Source organism: Somniosus microcephalus, chromosome 30 (assembly GCF_052327205.1).
Source record: "Somniosus microcephalus isolate GS21.2 chromosome 30, FLI_Smic_1.0, whole genome shotgun sequence".
NCBI classification, from domain to species: domain Eukaryota; kingdom Metazoa; phylum Chordata; class Chondrichthyes; order Squaliformes; family Somniosidae; genus Somniosus; species Somniosus microcephalus.
Genome location: NC_141016.1, coordinates 8,329,022 through 8,335,021, shown reverse-complemented (window position 1 = coordinate 8,335,021; position 6,000 = coordinate 8,329,022). Strand labels below are relative to the sequence as shown.

At 63.9% G+C, this 6,000-nt stretch overlaps 1 protein-coding gene across 2 annotated transcripts in view; it reads left to right on the top strand.

Annotated features, from left to right (window-relative positions):
* LOC147097906 (glutamine--fructose-6-phosphate aminotransferase [isomerizing] 1) overlaps positions 1-6,000 on the top strand; it is a 117,181-nt gene that overhangs the window by 88,907 nt on the left and 22,274 nt on the right. The gene's annotated exons all lie outside the window — the stretch shown is intronic.

Here is a 6,000-nt window from a genome sequence, read left to right as displayed (position 1 = left end):
AATCTTTGCCAGTTTGATGTCTCCAAGAGGGCACTCCAGCTGTTCCTTTTGCTACTGTAACCCGTCAGTGTGCAAGGGAACGATAAGATAGCTTCCTTCTATTCGTCCCTCCCCATCGCTTACCTATAACTCACCATAAGCCATTCCGTCCTCCGTGGCTCAGTGGGCAGCGCTCTCTCGCCTCTGAGTCAGAAGGTTGTGGGTTCGAGTCCCACTCCAGAGACTCGAGCACAAAGAAATCTAGGCTGACACTCCCAATGCAGTGCTGAGGGAGCGCTGCACTGTCGGAGGTGCCGTCTTTCGGATGAGACGTTAAACCGAGGCCCCGTCTGTTCTCTCGGGTGGATGTAAAAGATCCCATGGCCACTATTTCGAAGAAGAGCAGGGGAGTTCTCCCCGGTGTCCTGGGCCAATATTTATCCCTCAATCAACATCACTAAAACAGATGATCTGGTCATTATCACGTTGCTGTTTGTGAGAGCTTTCTGTGCGCAAATTGGCTGCTGCGTTTCCCACATTACAACAGTGACTACACTCCAAAAAGTACTTCATTGGCTGTAAAGTGCTTTGGGATGTCCTGAGCGCGTGAAAGGCACTATATAAATGCAAGTCTGTTTTTCTCTCTGTCTTTCTCTCTCTCTCTCTCTGTCTCGCTCTCTCTGTCTTTCTCTCTCTCTCTCTGTCTCGCTCTCTCTGTCTTTCTCTCTCTCGGTCTCGCTCTCTCGGTCTCGCTCTCTCGGTCTCGCTCTCTCGGTCTCGCTCTCGCTCTCTGGCTCTCGCTCTCTGGCTCTCGCTCTCTGGGTCTCGCTCTCTGGCTCTCGCTCTCTGGCTCTCGCTCTCTGGCTCTCGCTCTCTGGCTCTCGCTCTCTGGCTCTCGCTCTCTGGCTCTCGCTCTCTGGCTCTCGCTCTCTGGCTCTCGCTCTCGCTCTCTGGCTCTCGCTCTCTGGCTCTCGCTCTCTGGGTCTCGCTCTCTGGCTCTCGCTCTCTGGCTCTCGCTCTCTGGCTCTCGCTCTCGCTCTCTGGGTCTCGCTCTCTGGGTCTCGCTCTCTGGCTCTCGCTCTCTGGCTCTCGCTCTCTGGCTCTCGCTCTCTGGCTCTCGCTCTCTGGCTCTCGCTCTCTGGGTCTCGCTCTCTGGCTCTGGCTCTCGCTCTCTGGCTCTCGCTCTCTGGGTCTCGCTCTCTGGCTCTCGCTCTCTGGCTCTCGCTCTCTGGCTCTCGCTCTCGCTCTCTGGGTCTCGCTCTCTGGGTCTCGCTCTCTGGCTCTCGCTCTCTGGCTCTCGCTCTCTGGCTCTCGCTCTCTGGCTCTCGCTCTCTGGCTCTCGCTCTCTGGGTCTCGCTCTCTGGCTCTGGGTCTCGCTCTCTGGCTCTGGCTCTCGCTCTCTGGCTCTCGCTCTCTGGCTCTCGCTCTCTGGCTCTCGCTCTCTGGCTCTCGCTCTCGCTCTCTGGCTCTCGCTCTCTGGGTCTCGCTCTCTGGGTCTCGCTCTCTCGCGGTCTCTCTCGCTCTCGCGGTCTCTCTCGCTCTCGCGGTCTCTCTCGCTCTCGCGGTCTCGCTCGCTCTCGCTGTCTCGCTCGCTCTCGCTGTCTCTCTCGCTCTCGCTGTCTCTCGCTCTCGCTGTCTCTCTCTCGCTCTCGCTGTCTCTCTCTCGCTCTCTCTCGCTCTCGCTGTCTCTCTCTCGCTCTCGCTGTCTCTCGCTCTCGCTGTCTCTCGCTCTCGCTCTCTCTCGCTCTCGCTGTCTCTCTCTCGCTCTCGCTGTCTCTCGCTCTCGCTGTCTCTCTCTCGCTCTCGCTGTCTCTCTCGCTCTCGCTGTCTCTCTCTCGCTCTCGCTGTCTCTCGCTCTCGCTCTCTCTCGCTCTCGCTGTCTCTCTCGCTCTCGCTGTCTCTCTCGCTCTCGCTGTCTCTCTCTCGCTCTCGCTGTCTCTCTCGCTCTCGCTCTCGCTCTCGCTGTCTCTCTCGCTCTCGCTGTCTCTCTCGCTCTCGCTGTCTCTCGCTCTCGCTGTCTCTCTCTCGCTCTCGCTGTCTCTCTCGCTCTCGCTGTCTCTCGCTCTCGCTGTCTCTCTCGCTGTCTCTCTCTCTCGCTGTCTCTCTCTCGCTCTCGCTGTCTCTCTCTCGCTCTCGCTGTCTCTCTCTCGCTCTCGCTGTCTCTCTCTCGCTCTCGCTGTCTCTCGCTCTCGCTGTCTCTCGCTCTCGCTGTCTCTCGCTCTCGCTGTCTCTCTCGCTCTCGCTGTCTCTCTCTCGCGCTGTCTCTCGCTCTCGCTGTCTCTCTCTCGCTCTCGCTGTCTCTCTCTCGCTCTCGCTGTCTCTCTCTCGCTCTCGCTGTCTCTCGCTCTCGCTGTCTCTCTCGCTCTCGCTGTCTCTCTCGCTCTCGCTGTCTCTCTCGCTCTCGCTGTCTCTCTCGCTCTCGCTGTCTCTCGCTCTCGCTGTCTCTCTCGCTGTCTCTCGCTCTCGCTGTCTCTCTCTCGCTCTCGCTGTCTCTCTCTCTCTCGCTCTCGCTGTCTCTCGCTCTCGCTGTCTCTTGCTCTCGCTGTCTCTCTCTCGCTCTCGCTGTCTCTCTCGCTCTCGCTGTCTCTCGCTCTCGCTGTCTCTCGCTCTCGCTGTCTCTCGCTCTCGCTGTCTCTCGCTCTCGCTGTCTCTCGCTCTCGCTGTCTCTCGCTCTCGCTGTCTCTCGCTCTCGCTGTCTCTCGCTCTCGCTGTCTCTCGCTCTCGCTGTCTCTCGCTCTCGCTGTCTCTCGCTCTCGCTGTCTCTCGCTCTCGCTGTCTCTCGCTCTCGCTGTCTCTCGCTCTCGCTGTCTCTCGCTCTCGCTGTCTCTCGCTCTCGCTGTCTCTCGCTCTCGCTGTCTCTCGCTCTCGCTGTCTCTCGCTCTCGCTGTCTCTCGCTCTCGCTGTCTCTCGCTCTCGCTGTCTCTCGCTCTCGCTGTCTCTCGCTCTCGCTGTCTCTCGCTCTCGCTCTCGCTGTCTCTCGCTCTCGCTGTCTCTCGCTCTCGCTGTCTCTCGCTCTCGCTGTCTCTCGCTCTCGCTGTCTCTCGCTCTCGCTGTCTCTCGCTCTCGCTGTCTCTCGCTCTCGCTGTCTCTCGCTCTCGCTGTCTCTCGCTCTCGCTGTCTCTCTCTCGCTGTCTCTCTCTCGCTCTCGCTGTCTCTCTCTCTCGCTCTCGCTGTCTCTCTCTCTCGCTCTCGCTGTCTCTCTCTCGCTCCCGCTCTCTCCCGCTCTCGCGCGCTCTCCCGCTCTCGCGCGCTCTCCCGCTCTCGCCCGCTCTCCCGCTCTCGCCCGCTCTCGCGCGCTCTCCCGCTCTCGCGCGCTCTCCCGCTCTCGCGCGCTCTCCCGCTCTCGCGCGCTCTCCCGCTCTCGCGCGCTCTCCCGCTCTCGCGCGCTCTCCCGCTCTCGCGCGCTCTCCCGCTCTCGCGCGCTCTCCCGCTCTCGCGCGCTCTCCCGCTCTCGCGCGCTCTCCCGCGCTCGCGCGCTCTCCCGCGCTCGCGCGCTCTCCCGCTCTCGCGCGCTCTCCCGCTCTCGCGCGCTCTCCCGCTCTCGCGCGCTCTCCCGCTCTCGCGCGCTCTCCCGCTCTCGCGCGCTCTCCCGCTCTCGCGCGCTCTCCCGCTCTCGCGCGCTCTCCCGCTCTCGCGCGCTCTCCCGCTCTCGCGCGCTCTCCCGCTCTCGCCCGCTCTCCCGCTCTCGCCCGCTCTCCCGCTCTCGCCCGCTCGCCCGCTCTCGCCCGCTCTCGCGCGCTCTCCCGCTCTCGCCCGCTCTCGCGCGCTCTCCCGCTCTCGCGCGCTCTCCCGCTCTCGCGCGCTCTCCCGCTCTCGCGCGCTCTCCCGCTCTCGCGCGCTCTCCCGCTCTCGCGCGCTCTCCCGCTCTCGCGCGCTCTCCCGCTCTCGCGCGCTCTCCCGCTCTCGCGCGCTCTCCCGCTCTCGCGCGCTCTCCCGCTCTCGCGCGCTCTCCCGCTCTCGCGCGCTCTCCCGCTCTCGCGCGCTCTCCCGCTCTCGCGCGCTCTCCCGCTCTCGCGCGCTCTCGCGCGCTCTCCCGCTCTCGCCCGCTCTCCCGCTCTCGCCCGCTCTCCCGCTCTCGCCCGCTCTCCCGCTCTCGCCCGCTCTCCCGCTCTCCCGCTCTCGCCCGCTCTCCCGCTCTCGCCCGCTCTCCCGCTCTCGCCCGCTCTCCCGCTCTCGCCCGCTCTCCCGCTCTCGCCCGCTCTCCCGCTCTCGCCCGCTCTCGCCCGCTCTCGCCCGCTCTCCCCCGCTCTCCCGCGCTCTCGCGCGCTCTCCCGCTCTCGCGCGCTCTCCCGCTCTCGCGCGCTCTCCCGCTCTCGCGCGCTCTCCCGCTCTCGCGCGCTCTCCCGCTCTCGCGCTCTCGCCCGCTCTCCCGCTCTCGCCCGCTCTCCCGCTCTCGCCCGCTCTCCCGCTCTCGCGCGCTCTCCCGCGCTCTCGCCCGCTCTCCCGCTCTCGCCCGCTCTCCCGCTCTCGCGCGCTCTCCCGCTCTCCCGCGCTCTCCCGCTCTCGCGCGCTCTCCCGCTCTCGCGCGCTCTCCCGCTCTCGCGCGCTCTCCCGCTCTCGCGCGCTCACCCGCTCTCGCCCGCTCTCCCGCTCTCGCCCGCTCTCGCGCTCTCTCCCGCTCTCGCGCTCTCTCCCGCTCTCGCGCTCTCTCCCTCTCTCCCGCTCTCGCGCTCTCTCCCGCTCTCGCGCTCTCTCCCGCTCTCGCGCTCTCTCCCGCTCTCGCGCTCTCTCCCGCTCTCGCGCTCTCTCCCGCTCTCGCGCTCTCTCCCGCTCTCGCGCTCTCTCCCGCTCTCGCGCTCTCTCCCGCTCTCGCGCTCTCTCCCGCTCTCGCGCTCTCTCCCGCTCTCGCGCTCTCTCCCGCTCTCGCGCTCTCTCCCGCTCTCGCGCTCTCTCCCGCTCTCGCGCTCTCTCCCGCTCTCGCGCTCTCTCCCGCTCTCGCGCTCTCTCCCGCTCTCGCGCTCTCTCCCGCTCTCGCGCTCTCTCCCGCTCTCGCGCTCTCTCGCGCTCTCCCGCTCTCGCGCTCTCTCCCGCTCTCCCGCTCTCCCGCGCTCTCTCCCGCTCTCCCCCGCTCTCCCCCGCTCTCCCGCTCTCTCCCGCTCTCCCGCGCTCGCGCTCTCTCCCGCGCTCTCTCCCGCTCTCGCGCTCTCTCCCTCTCTCTCCCGCTCTCGCGCTCTCTCTCCCGCTCTCGCGCTCTCCCGCTCTCTCCCGCGCTCGCGCGCTCTCCCGCTCGCGCTCTCCCGCTCGCGCTCTCGCTGTCTCTCTCGCATCGACAGTCTGACTGACAGTGGGGTAACATGAATCATCATCTGGATACAATGATAGAAACACTAGCAGAGAGGCAGGTTATTCCGCCTGCCCACCCACGCCAGAGCTAGCTCGCTAACTGGAGCTATCTATTCCAATCCTATTTCCCTGCCCTTTTCACATCTCCATTTAAAATGTTGTCACTTTTCAGTGAGGGATGAGGTGGCGTTCGGTGCATTAGCCAGCGAGGTGCTGTTCAGGGCAGGCGGGACTTGTTGGCATTTGGCCAGAATTATTTGTGCGAGAATTGTTTCGCTGTTTGCTGGACATGGTTCGGCAGAGGTCACAGCAGGGAAAACACAGCATTCTCTTCTCCGCACACAAACTTGTTATAATTTAATTGTATCAGTCGCAGGCAAAAAAATACTTGCAGTTTAAAAAAAAAAGTTGTGTTAATTGCAAATAACTTGCCATGCAAGTTAATATGTCTTGCTGCCCTCCCCCCTGCTGCAAGGTTGTAATGCTGTCTATGGCAGGGGAGCAAAGCTTTGGCAGAGTGCTGGTTCTGCCAGTTGTAATCAAGTGGAGGATCGTGTACAATGAGCGCATTGTTTGAGAACTGCCTGTGGATGTTGGGGGGGGTGGGGGAGAGGAACAGATCTCACAACAAGGAGGGAGGAGCGAAATGTCAGCAAGTGCCTCGTAACAAAAACTGGGTCTCCAGCTTTACAAAGAGGACTTGTGCGGGCAGTAATTACAGCGTGGTGCTCGATGATG